This window comes from Phascolarctos cinereus, unplaced genomic scaffold (genome assembly GCF_003287225.1).
Source record: "Phascolarctos cinereus isolate Bilbo 61053 unplaced genomic scaffold, phaCin_HiC Scaffold_5;HRSCAF=322, whole genome shotgun sequence".
NCBI classification, from domain to species: domain Eukaryota; kingdom Metazoa; phylum Chordata; class Mammalia; order Diprotodontia; family Phascolarctidae; genus Phascolarctos; species Phascolarctos cinereus.
Window position 1 is genome coordinate 353,192,209 of NW_027555958.1, and position 18,448 is coordinate 353,210,656.

At 40.6% G+C, this 18,448-nt stretch overlaps 1 long non-coding RNA gene across 1 annotated transcript; it reads right to left on the bottom strand.

Moving 5' to 3' along the window:
• Positions 1-7,374: 7,374 nt before the first annotated feature.
• On the bottom strand, positions 7,375-18,351 carry LOC110205403 (uncharacterized). Its single transcript, XR_002323571.2, has 4 exons — positions 17,830-18,351; positions 16,401-16,513; positions 16,156-16,272; positions 7,375-11,404 (listed from the first exon to the last, which is right to left on the bottom strand). It is a non-coding gene; the product is annotated as an uncharacterized LOC110205403 (long non-coding RNA).
• Between the last annotated feature and the right edge of the window lie 97 nt (positions 18,352-18,448).

Consider the following 18,448-nt stretch of genomic DNA (forward strand, 5'->3'; position numbering starts at 1 on the left):
ACATTGTTCAAATGCCAAATGTTTGTTTGCATAAACGACTATTTTATGGAGAATTTACACAAGGCAAGTGATCACATGGAGGTCAGAAGAAGTGATACAAGGACACTCAGAAGGTCTCTCTGAAGTACTTTGGAACTGATTGTGAAACATGGGAAACATTGGCACAGAACCACCCATCAAGGCATACCCTCAAAGAAGGCTCTGTGCTCTATGAGCAAAGTAGAATTGCAGTAGCTCAAAAGAAATGTGAGATCACAAATTTAGAGACATCACTCCAAATGTTCACATGGACTATTTGTTCCTGACCTATGGTAGAGCCTTCTAAACCCATACTGGTCTGATCAGCCACAGTCAGACACACTGTACCTTGACTCTGGCATAGTGATGCCATTCTTGTCCTCTTCAATCACAAAGGACAACCCCCAACCCCCCCCCACCAGTTTCTTTGGTTCACTTATTTACATCTTTTTGGGGGTGGGGGTGGCTTTATTCTCTAATTAAAATGAACTGCCAAATGGTGCTGGAATTGTGGTCCAAGAAAACAGTGGTTTCTGACAAAAGAATTGTAATAGTCTCTAAGTTTGAATAATAGCTTTTGTTTGAAACTAATAATAAAAAACTCTATGAATTAATTCCTATTTGTCCCTCCCCCTCTCCCCCCCATTTATTAGCTTGTTGTAGAAAGGGAGTTTAATTCTTACAGTGTGGTATATAAAACATGAACACATTCTCATCTCCCTCTCCCTTCTCTACTATTCTCCTATCCGTTTCCCCCTCGCAGTGTGCTACTTTTGAGATAATCAATGCTGAAACAAGATAAATATTTTGTAAAGTGCTTAGCTTAGTGCCTGGCACACAGTAGGCACCGTATAAATGCTTCTTCCTTTCCCTTCCTCTTCCTCTTGGTAAGCAAAACTGGCCCTGTGGTCTCTCTCTCTCTCTCTCTCTCTCTCTCTCTCTCTCTCTCTCTCTCTCTCTCTCTCTCTCTCTCTCTCCCTCTCTCTCTTTCTCTCCCCCCTCCCTTTCTCCCTCTCCTCCCTCCACACCACACACACACACACACACACACACACACACACACACTTCAAAGGTGACAAAAGGAGGATTTTCCCACTTACTCACTTGGAACTAAGGCTAATTCTGCTCAATCAGTTTATTAAGTAACTACTACGTGTCAGGTACTGTACTATATGGTCAGGATGCAAAACAAAAACAAAAATGAAAGAGTCCCTGTTCTTGAGACTTACATTATATGCCAAAAGTTTCCGTTTTCATGTTTACCAAGAGATTATCACCAGAAGATCAGTGAGTGTTATTTATCATGAGTGTTATTTAGTTTTTATAGTGTCTATGCTTCATGAATTTTGGAGAATGATCTCTCTTCCCTCTCCCCAACTCCTGATCTGAAAAAATATTCTAGTGGGCTCTATAGTTCAGTATGAGGCTTCAAAAGAGTCATAATAATAATCACTGTCATTCTAGGCTGTTATAAAAAAAATCTTTCATCTAGAGATCTCAAAGCACTTAGCAAGCATTAATTAATCTCACATTATCCCTGGGAAGTAAACTAACTACTATTATTCTATCCCTCCTCTCCCTCTCTGGTGATTCTCCATACTTGCAGTAAAAGTCCCTTCTTACTCATGCAAAGTTTATCCCCCTTTTTTGTACTATTATATCTTTAAAAACAAAATTTTAAAAGTAGGATTGGGGGGCTGCATTGTAACTTTTTATTTCTATGAAAAGGAACTTAAAGAAAAAAGGAGAGGAGTATTGGAAATCTAAATGTAAGTCAACCTGCCTGATGCATGAGAGCCAGTATATGTGACTAGTTTCATACAAATCAAAACTAAAGAAAGAGGAAGCCACATCTCATCCTCCAACATTATGTTACAGGGGTGGGAATTTTAGTTTAACTTCTTGTTCCAACTACTAGTTGTCAATTACCTGGATTATAGCTTCAATTGTAGCCAATTTATTTTGGAGGGTGAGGGAGGAGGCGTGTTTTCCACTTCACTTGCATTATAAAAAAAGGCATAGGATTTAAAGTTGAAAAAAACTTTGGGTATAATTTAATCCAATACCTTCATTTTGTTGTTGTTGTTGTTCAGTCATTTCAGGTATGTCCAATTCTTTGTGACCCCATTTGAGGTTTACTTGGCAAAGATACTGGAGTGGTTTGCCATTTCCTTCTCCAGCTCTTTCTACAGATGAGGAAACTGAGGCAAAAAGGGTTAAGTGACCTGCCCAGGGTTACACAGCCAGTGTTTGAGGCCAGATTGGACTCAGGTCTTCCTGACTCCAGACCTAGCATTCTATCTACTGTACCACCTAGCTGCTATGTTAGTTATTATTATTACTATTATTATTATTATTAGTTGTCATTGTTATTATTCAGTCATGTCCAACTCTTTGTGACCCCTTTTGGGTTTTTTTTGCTAAAGATAATGGAGTGGCTTGCCATTTCCTTCTCCACTCATTTGGCAGATGAGGAAACTGAGGCAAATAGGGGTAAGTGGCTTACCCAGGGTCACACAGCTAGTAAGTGTGTGAGGCTAGATTTGAACTTAGGAAGATGAGTCTTCCTGACTCCAGGCCCAGCACTCTATTCACTGCACCACCCTGAGGTCCAGAAGGTCACAGAAGTTGTAAAATGCTGAGCTCAGAAACTTTAGAAAAAGTTTGCACAATGACATAATCCTGCTGTGGCTCAAGGAATTACCTCCAGATAACAGATTCCACCAGAGTTATGACCCAAAGATGGAGGGCCAGCTGGTCTGCTCTCTGTAGTGAAAGTTGCCAGCAGCTTAAGGTTTCTCTGTCAGCTAGTTGTCATTGGATTGTAAGCAACCTGAGAGCAGGGACTGTCTTTTGTCTTTCTTCACATCCCTAGCACTTAGGTAGAGAGACATGCCTTATGACAAAGGGAAAAGAAAGAGTTCAAAACTGAGCAGCACACAACTAAAGTCCAGTGTTGTGTTCTGTGTTCCACAACCACTGCTTCCACCTCTGTCTGCAAAGAAGGAGAGCAAGTGTCTTCTCCCATCTCTTCTCCAAGATCAAACTCAGTCATTATGATTTCCTAGGACTCCATTTCTCTTGTTTTACTGTTGCTTCTTCCATTTCCACAGTGCATGTTATCTTCCTGGCTCTGTTTCATTCTTCATCAGTTCATATAAATCTTACATACACTTCTGCCTTCATCATTTCTTTCACATGAGCACCATAGTTTCTTTAGCTATTTATCCACCAACAGGTAGTTACTTGGTGTCCAGTTCTTTGCTTCTACAAAAAGTGCTACTAAAAAAAAAAAGACATCCCAAAAAACCCTAAACACCTAGCCTAGCACATAGCAAATTCTTAATAAATACCTACTGACATACTACAAGGTTCTTATTTTGGTTGACTTGGGTTGATTCTATGTAAACAGAATTCTGAATTTAGAAATATTTTGTTAAAGTAAGGAAGCATGGTCCAAAGGAAGAAACATTGGAATTGGAGCCACAGCATCTGAGTTCAGATACCGGACTTACCAGATTCTACTTTGGACAGCTCACTTCCTATCTCTGGGCCTCAGTTTCCTCTTTTGTACAATTAGCAGTTTAGACTAGCTTAACTAATCCAACTCTAAACCTACGATCCTTCCTCTGAAGAATGTCTTTCTGATTCTGTAAATATGAAGAAAGAATAGCTCCAATGCTGTTTGCAGGCCTGGGCGTAATTAAGCACTAAATCACATCAGGATTGTAGTATGTTGGAAGCTATCAAATGCTATCACCTGCCAGCAGGGGAAAAACCATAACTGCCAGAAAGGCCTTTTCTGGCAAGGCTTGTAGCTTATGTTCGCTAAAACTTCTATTTGCCCACATTTTGGTATGAAGCACAAGAATCAACATACACCAAAAAGCACTATAACACCTGGCAAAAAAAAAAATCAAATTCTCTATCTTAGAAGATGGGTCAGGTAAGACACAAGATATCACCTTTAAGGTATATACGGATTGTGTAAAAATGAATAGGCTTAAAGGTACCAACTTGCTATGAGAGGTTTAGAGTGTCATGCTTAGGAATGCTACAAAATATTTTTAATAATTTTCCCCACCACTACAGATTGTAAACCATCTACACATTCTCATTCTTTGCAATTTTTTACCCATGCCTTTCCATAGATCCTTCACAGAAAAACTACCTAACATCTTTCATTTACATCCTATTCTCTTCTTTGATACTTCCACCACCCTGGTGAAGGCCCTCAACACTTCATGTCTAGGCTACTGCTATAGCCTGCTGGTTTCTCTCCCTGCCTCAAGTCTCTCCCCACTACAATCCATCTTCCACTCAAGGGTCAAATTGATCTTCCTAGTCACAGGTCTACCATGTCACTCCGCTATTCATTAAGCTCCTATGTGATCCTCCAGAATCAAATGTGAAATCCCCTTTTTGGGTTTTAAAGCTCTTCATAACTTAGTCCCTTCCTATGTTTCCAGTCTTATTATACTTTACTCTCTTCCTTCATGTACTCCATAATCCAGTAACACTGGCTTCTTATAGTTCCTTGAACAAGATACTCCATTACCCAACTCTTGACGTTTTCCCTGGCTGTTCCCCCATGCCTGAAATTCTCTCCCTCCTCATCACCATGTCCTGGTTTCCTTCAAGTTTCAAGTAAAATCCCCTTATTCAAGAAAACTTTCCCAGTCCTTCTTAATCTTAGGCTTTTCCTCTAAAATATCCAATTTATTCTGTATATGTCTTACTTATACATAGTTGTTTGAATGTTGTCTCTTCCATTAGAGTGCCAAGGGTGGGGAACCTGTGGCCTCAAGGCCACATATGGCCCTTTAGGTCCTCAAGTGCGGCCCTTTGACTGAAGTTGGATTCCGTCAAAGGGCCTACCTGAGGACCTAGAGAGCCACATGTAGCCTCAAGACCACTGGTTCCCTACCCCTGTATTAGACTGTGTACTTCTGAAGAGCAAGAGTTGGTTTCATCGATTAACACAGTGTCTGGCATATAGCAGATGCTTAATACATACTTGCTGACTGTTTACTGCTCTGTAAAAAAAATTATAAATATGAATTCAAAGAAGTATAGGAAAACTAACATAAATTGATAGGGTAAATTAAACTGAATTTAGAACATGATATACACAATAACAATGTAAGTAAAACGGAACCTGTGTAATTATAATGATCAAGGCAACCCTTTAAGAGGTGCTGAGAAAATATACCATTGCTCCTTCACTGCAGATGTAGGACCAGTTACAAGTGTGGAATATTGCCTATCATGTCAGATGTAACTTATATGTTGGTTATTTTACTGAACTTTTTTCTTCTTTCTCATCTTTGTTATTAGGGAAGGATCACTAATGTGAGAGAGGGGAGCTATAATCAGAGATTAATATGATTTAAGAACAAAAGGGATCAATAGAATGAAAAGTATTTCAAAGATGGCAGCATACCAGTTATTCCTTACTCTTGCTGTGTCACGGGTCCACTTCCTTTTTGGAACATACATGTGCTTAATAACTTTTATGTAGTTTCTCATGCATAATTTATCATGATTAACATCTACAATGCATCTTTTTACTGCCCTTTGGGTCAATAGCAATTTTGAGTCTTCTGCAAGTATGGTATTCCATTATTTGTAGCTATATAGCCTCACCAGAATTTTTGCGTCAAACAGATGGGCTTTTGCAAAAGCAAACAGCTTGGGATTAATTGGCAGTTGAGCTAAAACTAAGTGTGCATACAAAGGTTCCATCAGAGGAATGTAAGTTCTCTCTTTCCTGGTAGCAACTGAGGAATATATGGTGTAAGCTTCTGGGTGGAGAATAGTGGTAAACGCTGCTACTGGACACCTCATCTCCCCACAAGGCTTCCATGCAGTTACAAACCCATAGGACTGCTATTTTTTGTCTCTGCATATTTCTTTCTTGATTTTAGGTGAAGGAATAATGGAGATGGAAGGTACGAGTCTACAATTTTATGACCTTCAAAAGTTTGGAAGAGCCTTCAGAGGTCCCCCTTTTAATTGGGATTGGTAGCTGTTGCAAGGGAGCCAATAAAGTCCTGAGGAGTGACCTGTTTGACCTAGTCCAGCAGCGGATTGATCTGGCAGCTGAGACACTGCATTCTGCAAGCAAGGGAGGGACTTGTCCATTTGGTATGGCACATGCATAAGAATATTTGGTGCAAAGAATACTTTATAGCTACCATTTTAAGTGTGAACCCATCCTCTTTAGGGACCAAGAAATAGAGTGGAGAGGGTGCCCCTTTGGGGGGAATGCTTTTATACTTTGGTTCTTGCCCATTTTTCTTTGCAAGTATCCTCCATAGAAGTTAATTGATATTAATTGGTTTTGAATGATATTGAGGAGATATCAACTGGTGTGCTAATCACTGGTTAGACAAGATTGAGGAGATGTTGAATGGTCAAATGATATTGGAAGAACCCACTGGGCAGAGGCTAATGAAAAATAGCATTAGAAGGACATTCACCACCCCTCGAGGTTTCTTAGAACCCTGAAGGAAGAACCCTAATTGAGCTCTGGGAACCTGATTTTTTATGCTAGTGAGCTGAGTGAGCCCAGAGCCTATATGTGTTACACACAGAATCATTTAATGAGCTATATATCAACTGTATTAGTATTATTAGGAAAACAAATTGCAAAGAACTAACAAACTTTTGGAACATCATCTCATTTGTAAGGCAGTGAGATTATTAATAATTACTTTTAAAACATTTTCAGAACTCTGGATTAAAAAGGACATTTTACAGTGATAATATGATTATATTATTCATTCAGAAAATACAGTATTCATATTTGTGTAAAATAAGTTTTGTTCTTTATTCCATGTCCTAATTTCTCCATGTAATGAGTCTGATTTTCTCCTTTGCCCCAAAAGTGCTGAAAATTATCTTCCTATATGAAGAACAGACCCTCTCATCAGAATTCTCTTCTAAAATCGGGATTCTGTTCAGTTCAAAGAGCTTCCTCTGAACAGTCTTCTTGGTCACTGAAGAATTGCTTCTTTGTGCAATTCAGAAGCATCCTAGGGATGCTGAAGTAAGGGATGTTCAATCACAGCTGCTGGATGACTGGGAAAATAAATATGTTATTATGCGCCATGGGAGGGCTCCTCCTTCTTCTGGGGCTGCCCAGGCTGGGAAACATATGGTAGGAACAACCATGTGTAAGCTTACTCTGTTCCTATGTGGGTGGGAAAGCTGATGGCCTGGGTTATCCCACTGCAGGAATAATCAGCCTCAACGATCCTTTCAACCTGCCTCACCAGGGTGTTGTCAGAATAAACGACAATACAACCCTGAATGCTCTCAGTGATTTGAAAGAAAGGTCCCGGAGTACAAGGATTCTTTCCAGAAGCATGAATTTATATTTGCAATATGAACCTTTTGTGTGTCAATCAATCAGTCAATCAACAAGCATTTAATTAAGCATGTGCTGCTTACCAGGAACTGTATTAAGTTGAGAACTCAGAAACAAAAGGGAAACAATCCCTGCCCTAGAGGGGCTATCTTCTAATGAGGGAGATGATAAGAGGGCTTCCACAACCCTCTTCAATTAAGGTGATGAAGATTTAAATGTATAACCAAGATAGTTTACTTCCTATGATCTCTTTTGGAAGGACTAGATACCCTAACTAAATCAACCATTTAAAATCCCCAGAGGTAACTAACTTGGTTAGTGTGTTTGGTTGGCTAATCAGCGATTCCCTTCTCAATGCAATCTCAGTTCATACTTAGTAAGGTGGGCACTGGGCAAAAAACATCTTTACACATTTAAAACTTAACCTGCCTTTTCAATGATTATGTGTGTGGGTTCGTGGGAAGGGGGTTAAAATCATCTTCCCTTTTCATATGCACAGACTTTATTTTTACAAAATGACTACCAGGTAAGTTTGGGAGAGAGGGCACTAGCAGACTGAGGAGACAAAAGGCTTCATAAAGAAGGTGGTATTTGAGTTGAGTCTTAGAAAGCAGAGGTTCTAGGAGGTGCAGATGAAGAAAAAATGAATTACAGGCACAGGGGACAGCCAGAGCATAGTACCTGCGATAGGAGATGGATCACTGTTTACAGAACAGTGAGTTGGCGAGTACAGCTAGACTGAAGAATTCGTGGAGGGTAGTGACATATAAGACAACTGGTGAGGTAAGAAGGACCTAGGTTACGAAGAGCTTTAAATGACAAATAAATGTTTATATTTGATTGTATGAGTGATAGAGTCACTGGAGTGTGCTGAAGAGGGGATAGTGGGGGAAAGCACAATTTGGTTTAGATCTGCACTTTAGTGTAATCATTCTGGTGGCTGTGTGGAGGATGACTTTGCATGGGACAATTCTTGAGGTAGGGACCAAATAGAAGGCTACTGCAGTAGTCCAGGTGAAAGTGATGAGGGCCTGAACTTGTGTGGTGCCCAAGTAGAGAGGAAAAGATCTTTTAGAGATGTTGTGGAAATAGAAATAAAAGGTCTGGCAACTCATTGGATATTTGGAGGAAATGAGAGTGAGTAGCTGAGGATAACACTGAGGCTATGAACCTAGATGACTGGAACAACAGTGGTGCCCTTGAATTTGGGAAGAAAGGTGAGTTTTTTTGGGGGGGAAAGATGAGTTCTGTGTTTGGACATGTTAAGTTTGAGATGCCCACAGGACAGTCAGGTTGAAATGTTTCATATGCAGTTCATGATGCAGGACTACAGCTCAGGAGAGAATTAGGGCTAGATATATGGATCTGGGAATCAACAAATAAAGATGGTAACTGGACCCACGGGAACTGGTAAGATCACCAAATGAGAGTATGAAGAGAGAAGAAAAGAGGGCCTAGAACAGGATACACCTTTCATAGGTATATGAATGAAGAACCAACAAAGACTGAGAAGTAGTGGTCAGACAGGTAGGAGTTTTATCACTTAAATCTTATTGTGTATCCCCCAACATTATATAAATTTAAGTATAAACTCCTTGAGAATAGGGCCTATGTTGCTAATTCTCCTCAAGCCAATAACCCTATAACTAAGTACCTAGTATATTCACTCAATATTTATTCAATAAACAATTACTGAATGCTTAATGAATGCAGAGATAACTTATTTTGCTATGGTGCGTGTATGCAATGGGTGATTAGTAATTATCCATTAAAATATCAGACCTCTTTTCTTCTTCTCTACCAGGGGTTCTTAACTTGGGGGGGCCTATGAACTTTTAAAAATATTTTGATAACTATATTTCAAAAGAATTATTCTCCTTTGTAATCCTATGTATCTTATGCATTTAAAAATATTCTGAAAAGGAGTCTTCTGGCTTCCCTAGATTGCTAAAGGGGTCCATGACACAAAAGGTTAAAAATCCCTGCTTCATATTATTTCCCTTGGTGATCTCATCAGTTCCACTGGGTTTAATTATAATTTCTCTGCATATGATTCTCAGATCTATTCATCTAACCCTAACTTCACCCTTGATTTACAGTATCATATCACCACCTGTCTCTTATACATATTGAATTGGCTGTCCCATAGACATTTCAAATGCAACATGTCCAAAACAGAACTCATTATCTTTCCCCACAAATTCTCCCCTCTTTTGACCTTTGTTATCCCTGTTTCTTATAGCATTTTATTTTTCCCAATTACATGTAAAGACAATTTTAACATTTTTTTTTAATTTGAGTTCCAAATTTCCTCCTTCCCTCCCTCACCTCCCTCCTCCCTAAGATGCTAAGCAATGTGATATAAGTTATATATGTGCAATCATGTAAAACATTTCCATATTACTCTTGTAAAAGAAAAAACAGACCAAAAGAAAAAAAACACACCCCAAAAGTTGAAAAATATTATGCTTCAAACTGCATTCAGACTCCATCAGTTCTTTCTCTGAATGTGGACAGCATTTTTCATCATGAGTCCTCTGGAATTGGATCACTATTGCTGAAAATAGCTATTATTCATAGTTGATCATTGTACAATATTGCTGTTACCTTCTCCTGGTTCTCACTTCACTTTGTATCAGAGTTCATGTAAGTCTTCCCAAGTTTTTCTGAAAACCACCTCCTCTCATTTCTTACAGCACAGTAGTATTCTGTTACATTCATATACCACAACTTGTTCAGTCATTCCCCAGTTCTTTGCCACCACAAAAAGAGCTGGTATAAATATTTTTGTTCAAATAGGTCCTTCTCTTTTTTTAAAAAAAAAATCTCTTTGAGATACAGACCTAATAGTGATATTGGTGGATCAGACGGTACACACAGTTTGGCTGTCCTTTGCACACAGTTCCAAATTGCTCTCCAGAATGGTTGAATCAGTTCACAACTCCACCAACAGCTTCACTATCACTGTTTGAGAGCACTGTCAGCCTCCCAATCACCAAAGCTCACAACTTTAAAACCTTATAGCCTTGGGATCTTCTTTAACTCCTCACTCGCACTCAGCTCACATATCCAATTTACTGCCAACTCTAGTCATGTCTACATGCACAGCTCTTGTATTATGTTCCCGTCTCTCCACTTGCACAGACTAAGTCTCATCACCTCTAACCTAGACTATTGCAATATCTTTTAAACATTCATCCTGCTTGTATCAATGGCAGCCAAAAAAATTACTGCTTAATATGCAAAGAGAGTACAATGTGTAAGACAGCGAGGTCAAGCCTCCCTAAAGTCAAGCCTATGTTTTGAGATGTGTCAGGAAATAAGATTGGATAGGTAAATAGGGGCAGACTAAAGATGCAGAGGAATTTGGTTAAGTATGGTGAATGATGGCTAGACGGCCAATGAAGTAGATATATTGCTAGACTTGAAGTCACAAAGACCTGTGTTTGAATCCAGCTCTGATACTTGATTGGCTATGTGACCATGAACAAGTCTGAAGCCTTAGTTTTCTCATCTGTAAAACAGGAATAATAATACCTGTAGTAACTTTATAGGGTTGGTGTGAGACTCAAATGAGATAGTATAGGGTTGGGGCAGCTAGGTGGTACAGTGGATAGAGCTCTAGTGTTGGAGTCAGGAGGACTTGAGTTCAAATTTGATCTCAGACACTTGACACTTACTAGCTGTGTGACCCTGAGTAAGTCACTTAACCCTGACTGCCTCCCCAAAAAGCAAAAGAGATAGTACAGGGTATCCTAAAAGCTTTGGTGTGATTTTAAACTTTAATAGCTTAAAACTACACTAAGACTTTTGGGAAACCGTGTATATATAAAGACTTTGAGCTGGGAAAGATTGAAGGCAAAAAGGAAGGGGATGGCAGAGGATGAAATGGATAGACAGTATTATGGAAACAACTAATATGAACTTTGACAGACTCTGAGATACAGCAGAGGACAGAAGGGGCTAGCAGGCTATTGTCCATGGGGCCATGAAGAACTGGACAGGACTGAACATCTGAAAAACAATAACAACAGTGTATGTAAGTTGTTTCGTAAACTTTAAAATGCTATGTAAATTTCATCATCATCATCATCATCATCACAACAATAATAATTGTTACCAATATCACAGAGCTCTAGACTAAGATTCAGGAGATATGGGACCTACTGCTGGCTTGGCAACTAATGAGTTACTAAGTTTGGGCAAGTCTCTTTATTCTCTGACAAATAAAGGGGTTGAACTAGATGATCTTAAAATTCTATGATCCTATGAATACATCTCTCATTACTGTATTTGTTCAGAGGAATACCATCCAGGATGACTAGCTTATACCTGAAATCAAATGTGGTTAGACTTCTTTACCTGCAATTGCCTTCATAACCCCATTCCTGGCTCTATTGGAAGAACTGCAGCCAACTTGAATCTGTGGGTTTCCTATCCACATGGGCATCAGTGATCTTCTCTTGCAAACAACTGCTGTGAGTTTAGTTTTGCTTTTATCATGACTCACAGTAACCAAATTATCATGGATAACAACTGAATATCACTGTAAATTTGTGATAAAATCAATAACAGGCTGCACATGGACCCCAGGTGTCCAAAGAGAAAAAGGATAAGAAGGCACTCTGCAGTCAGTCTTTAAAGAACAAAAGCCCAGCCAGGATTTCCTGCAGCAGAGATTTTTCTGCCCTGTACTTGATCCTGAGGGTTTATAGTTCTACTGTGGGAAGGAAAAACTCAAGATCAACTGAATTCCTTCCTGCTGTTTCCTCTATGACCAACTATTTAGAGTCTGGATCCAAGATCCAAATCCTCTTGGCCACTAGTTACTACTCAGCAAACCTCCAGAGTTTTTACAGCTTTGTTGACAACAAATCATTTAGTCACCAATTTTAGGTCTCTATGACCTTCAGCTCTCTCAGTTCTGTAGATCCTCCAACATACATGACAAGTTTCCTTGTACAGTATTTATTAGCTCTGCCTTTCTCCTTGCCTTCTTGGTAATGCATTGGCTTGGATTTAATACATAAACAGGACAAGTAATTTAGTTTGGTCCATTTCCTGACCATGACCCACCATGAAAAAGAAGTCAGGAAGAATGCTACCTCATCAGATTTGGCCCTAGCAAACAGAACAAAGTATGGCTATGTGGATTTGTTATTGTTAGCATGAGAGACAGCTTCTTCATTATTATTATTGTTGTTGTTCTGAAAAGTTACTGAGCCCTCCAACTTATTAAGAAATAGAGAGTTACTTTGTGATGAGAATCTCTGGTGTCTAAGGACACCATATTAAATCATCTCCCTAGCTTAACATTAATATTTGACTACTATATCCTAATTCTGTCACACTCCTTAATAGGAAAACATCCAAAAAATTTCCTCTATTATTTTACCAAATGTTTTAAAGACAGTTGATAGGATAAATATACAGTTCATATTCTGTCTACTTCTTAGATGTATGAATTGGGACCAATGTTAAACCTTCAGAGAAATGTCCTCTGATTTATGAGGCGCATGGGGGAAGAATATATGTCCCTTTTCCATCATTGATACTCTTCCCCAAGAATGTCACAAGGGGAGAATTGGGCTGGTTGTATAACAAACAAATTTGAAAAAGTAATATGCTTTTTGAGAGGCAGTATGGTATAGTGTATAGAGATCTGGTGACATAAATTATTAGAGATGGAACTAAATTTTTATATCCACAAATACTGGTTGTGTGACCCTGGACAAGTCACTTAAGGCATTCCCAGGGCTTTAAGTTGCAAAATAGCTGCTGATTTGTATTGGTGGAGGGAATTTCTCCACCAGGATACATCAATGAAATCTCAACCACAAAAAACAGCATCTTTTAGCTTGATGATATCACACCAAAACACACTTCCCTGGATACCAAACATCTATATATATCGTATCCCCCTATTAGAATGTACACTCGAGCTTTCTTGGCCACATGATCAACAAGATAGAGGAATAGATGTTTTCTCTGATCCCCTTGACCTCTGGAACCTCTCCAAAATAGAAATTATGTGTCAAAGACACAGCGACTATTTAATAATAATCTCTACCCCACATGTAATAATAATGTTAATATTATTATACAATATACAATAATAAGCTCAATCCCACATCCTATCCCTGATACCTTCTTCCCAGAGCCTCAGAGACATAAACTATAGAAATCAACCCTGTAGCACCAGTGTAGCAACTGAACCATCAATGCTGGGCAAAAGAATGGAGGAACAGAGGGAACAGGACAGGATGCCAGAACAGGGCACTCTGTGTGTGTGTGTGGGGGGGGAAGGGTCTGTGGCAATCCATTAAGCCTGAGGAAAACAGATCAGCACTGAGCTATGGCCAGTACTGGGATTCCAAAAGTCACTTGGGACAGATACCTAGACCAGTAAACTGTAAATTGCCCAATGTGGGAGGAGGCTGAGATGCTTTGAGATCCAGCTCCCAGGGAAACCACCCCATCAGAGGGGAGGGAGTCAGAGAATGAGCAATAGGGGAAAAAAGGATGAAAAAAAAAAGACTGAAATTACTAAAGATCTCAGGAAGAAGAAAACTCAAAGACCCTGAATTTAAGCAGGTAGATCAACAGGGAAAATTAACAGCAGAAGAAAATATGGCCTTCAGATCTAGTAAATGAGTTTAAGAATCTATGAATAAATACTGCAAAACAAAGACAAATGAGTCAATACTTGATGAGACAGATGACCCTCTGGGATTTGAGAACATGGAATGGCAACAACTCTATTCCTGAGTGGTTTAAAAGAGAAATGAAAATTATAAGAGGAAAATTTATGTCCTGCATGGCAAAATTAATGGGGAGAATAGAATATAAACTCTTTGACATGAAAGTCTGTCTCACTTTTGTAGGTAGCTAGATAGGGAAGTAAAGAGAGTATTGGCTGTGAAGTCATGAAAACCCGAATTCTAATCTTGCCTCAGATATTTACTAGCTGTGTGACCCTAGGCAGTGCATTTAACCTCTGACTCAATATCCTCATCTGTAAAATGAGGATAGTAACAGAACTTACTGCATATGTATTTGCAAGAGTACAGCTTTGAGAGAATCAGGGAAACCACACAGGATTTAGAGCAAGAAAGCATCACAAAAATCACAAAACAGAGCTAATGTGATAACACCAAAAAGACTGCTAAAAGGACTGCAACAATCTTATCATTTTCACTTTTTAATACCTCTTGTATATGTCCCCTTCTCTACACTCACACACCCACCACCACCATCTCCTCACCAGGACTACAGCAATACCAGTTTTAGTTGGTCTCCCATTCTAGAGTGATCTTCTCAAAGTTCAGGTTGGACCAGGTCAGTTCCCTACTTGATAAACACCACTGTCTATCTATTACCACCAAGATCAAATATAAAATTGTTTGTCCTTCACAACCTGGGCCCTTCCTATCTTTCAAGTCTTCCTACACTTAACTCCTCTCCACACACTCCACCATCCAGGTACATGAGAGGACCTACTGTTCCTTACATCCTCCACTGCACTTCTAGCCTTCATGCATTTCCATTGTCTGTCCCCCATACCTGGAATGTTCTTGCTCCTCACCTCTGCCTCCTAGCTTTGAGTGCCTTCCTTTAAAATTCAGCTCAAATTTCACCTTCTGCAAAGAGACCTTTCCAGGTCGTCCTCACTTGCTAGTATCTTCCCTCTGAGTTTAACCTCCATTTACATTGTATATACCTTGTATGTACATAGTTATTTGTAAAAGTGACCTCCTCTATTAGAGTTTCTTGAAAGTAGAGAATGTGCTTTTGCTTTTTTTGTGTCTCCAGCACTTAAAGTAGTTGGCACACAGTAAACATTTATCAATTGCTTATCGACTGATCTGCCAGCTATTTAGGGACTAGAGGTGCCCTGCTTCTTTACCATTACATATTTGCTTGCCACACACCCACACAGGAGATACAACAACCTTGGTTGAGGTAAATTGTAGCCACAATTCACTCTTTTTCCCTCATCTTATCTTCCTTACCTTCTATGACATTCTTCTGGAGTGGGTGGAACCTGCTATGGCAAAAAAAGTAATCTTTATGGGTGGCCAGTAATGATACCTCAACCATTAGACCCTCCTCTCAGCTAAGCCTTATTTCTTCCTAGTTCTCCTACTAATATGTCTTGTATGCCTGGCTAAATTATAAAATTTCAGGGAAGGAAGAGATCTTAATCCCACCCTCATTTTAAAGAGAAGGTGGTCCAGAGAGATAAGTGATTTGCCCCAAAGTCACACAGGTAGAGTGACTGAATTAGGATGAATCCTTCTTGCAAGGCAGTTCCAATCTGAGGAGGTAGTGTGGAGTACTGGATAGTGTGCTACATGCAATAAAAAATTTTGGGGTTCAGATCTTGCCCCAGACACTTGATAGCTTTCTGACCCAAGGCACTTAACCTCTCTAAGGCTCAGTTTTCCCATCTGTAAAATGGGGACAATAATAGTACATACCTCTCGGTATTGTTGTGAGGTTCAAATAAGTGTATGCAAATCTTTAAATGATACATAAATGTGAGCCATTATTATTGACTGTCAAAGTCATCAGTTTACCAAGGAGAGCAGAAATCTGTAAACATTTTCCAAGAAATGTTTCCACAGACAGATATCATGGGTGCCTCACTGGCTTGATGCCTCAGTTTCCTCTTTATAGGAGGAAGCCAACACTAGTCCTCAAGTTGTATATGGTATTTTTAGTTCCTTGGGATAAAAAGTCAAGTATGAGTATAATGACAATACCAGACAAACAGCGGTGGATAGAGATCTGGCCTTCAAGCTAGGAAATCCTTCAAGTTCTGCTTCTGACTGTGTGACCCCAGGCAAGTCACTCTCAGTGCTCTAGGTGATTCTTGAAATCTGTAAATTGCAGAGAAGGTATCAACCTGAGTTGGTAGAGGGAGTTTTTGTCATCCCTTTTTTTCCCCTATACCAACGAAATCACCCTGTATTTCTTTGGGTCTACATTATAGTTAACAAGAACCCACCTGTGTATTCATCAGCCAGGTGATACCATTAGCTCAAAGCAATGCATTTACTGAAATGGCATAGTATGAGCAGGAGTAACCAAACATTTTTTCTGTAAACCTGGAAATCACTCCTACAAAAACAGACATACTATCAGTGGAAAGAGTAGGCACACACACATAGCATATTAACTAGCACAGAGGCACACATGTGGTGATAACATGGCCAAGACAGTCATGCTTCTAATACTACATCACCCTAATATCTTTTCTCTTTTCCTACTGTTCTCACCTAATGCTGGGCACAGTACCTCTACTGGGCACACTGCTCTGCTGGGCTCCCTGGGCCCGCTCTTTTTTGCAGCTTAACTCAGCTCTCCAGCTGGACTCTCTCTGGGTCAATTCTCTGCTGAGTATATTAGCTCCTAAGGGGCCCTATCTGAGCAAGTTGCCCGATGGCAAGATGCCACAGCTGATGGGGTGGCAAGAGAGGTATAAAAGCAAAAAAACCAATTCCCTCAAAGGCTGAATTCTTTCTCCATAGTTGTTTATTTTCTCAACAGCCAAAAATGAGTCTTCCACTGACAGAAATCATTCTCATGACTGACTTCAAAACTGGCTAACCTGCTTTTTAAAATTAGCTCAATCCTGGTTCAATACTTCAGCCAATCCATAGCCAGCTACCTTATTTGATGGCCTCTTCAAATCTCCTAAAGGAGTAAGAACCATAAACACTTTTCTATAAGCAGTTTATTAAAATAAAGGGTGGGGCACTCTGTTTCTTACTCTTTACACTGTTGAATGGGGGAAGGGGTTGGAAGAGAAGTCAGAGTAGGAGTTATTCAGTCTCACACATCTTATTAAAAGGTGCAAAATGATCCACTCGAAATTTGAAAGGGCACACCCATACCTTTTACTAGGTGCAAGCGGTACTGAAAGAAGACTGAAAGAAGCAAAACCATGATACCTTATTTTTCTCTGTGACACCAACATAAGGACATTCTGTAATTTCATCCCTTAAGGATGCCTCATTCCTTCTCACCCTTCCTGTGTCATCCTGCTTGAGAGACCCTCCGGCCCATTCCTCTCTTGACAAAAGTGAAAGTCAAATACCAGGATTTTAGAGGCCCTGAAATTCTGGCATTGCCCATTGCATCTCTGCACTTATGCTATTCTAGACTTTTTTACCCCCCCTTTAGGTTTGCAAATGTCAAGCATCTTTATTAGCAGAGAAGCAATTCCATAGGCGGCAACCTACGTCCTTAACATGTGAGTCAGAAACTAGGTGTTAGCATATAACCTTTCTGACTTTCCTCTACCACCCATCTTTAAAACCGTTCCAAATTCTGGAAACAAATACTGGTGTATATTGGGAGGCCTCCCTGTATCTGGAACCTTTGCAGCGCTTGTGCGCGATGCAATCATCGGAGGCGCCCCGCCCCTTAATTACTTTAAGGTTGGTGTAGAGGAGGACGGCCAGTGTGTCTCCTCTAGGATGAGCAACTCCTCCTGATGGGGGCAGGGCGCAGCCGGAAAGCAGTCGGGACGTGCGGGGCGTGCAACCTGAGGCTAGCTCTCGTTCAGGGGAGGGAGCCCGATGGTGGCCCGCGGCGGGCCCGGGTAGGGCAGGCGAGCTGAGCCGAAGCACAAAGCCTCCCCCAACCCCGGCGGCCAGATTGTCCCGACCCTGCTCCGTTCTCGGCGGGCCTCAGCGCCCGCCTTCCAACAACAAAACAGCGGATTGGCTGTGGGGCACACGTGACGAGAAGCGGGGCTCCACGGCGCGATTATCCTAGACAAACAGGCCAGCCGGGAAACCGGAACACGGGGCCAGTTGCGGCCACGGCCCTTATATAGAGCGAGTCCCCGAGCACCGCCCTAGCAACCGCCCCTTAGCAACGCCTCGCCCTGGTTCCGGACTCCCTTATCGGCCTCCGCCAGACCTTTCCTGTTCCCCGCCGGAACCCCCGGGGGCTCGGTTCACGTGACTCTTCTGGGGCGGGGAGGGAAGGGGGGAGGAGAAGCGGCTGGGGGGCGGGGCGAGGCTTTGCCGTGTGGAGAAGAAGGTG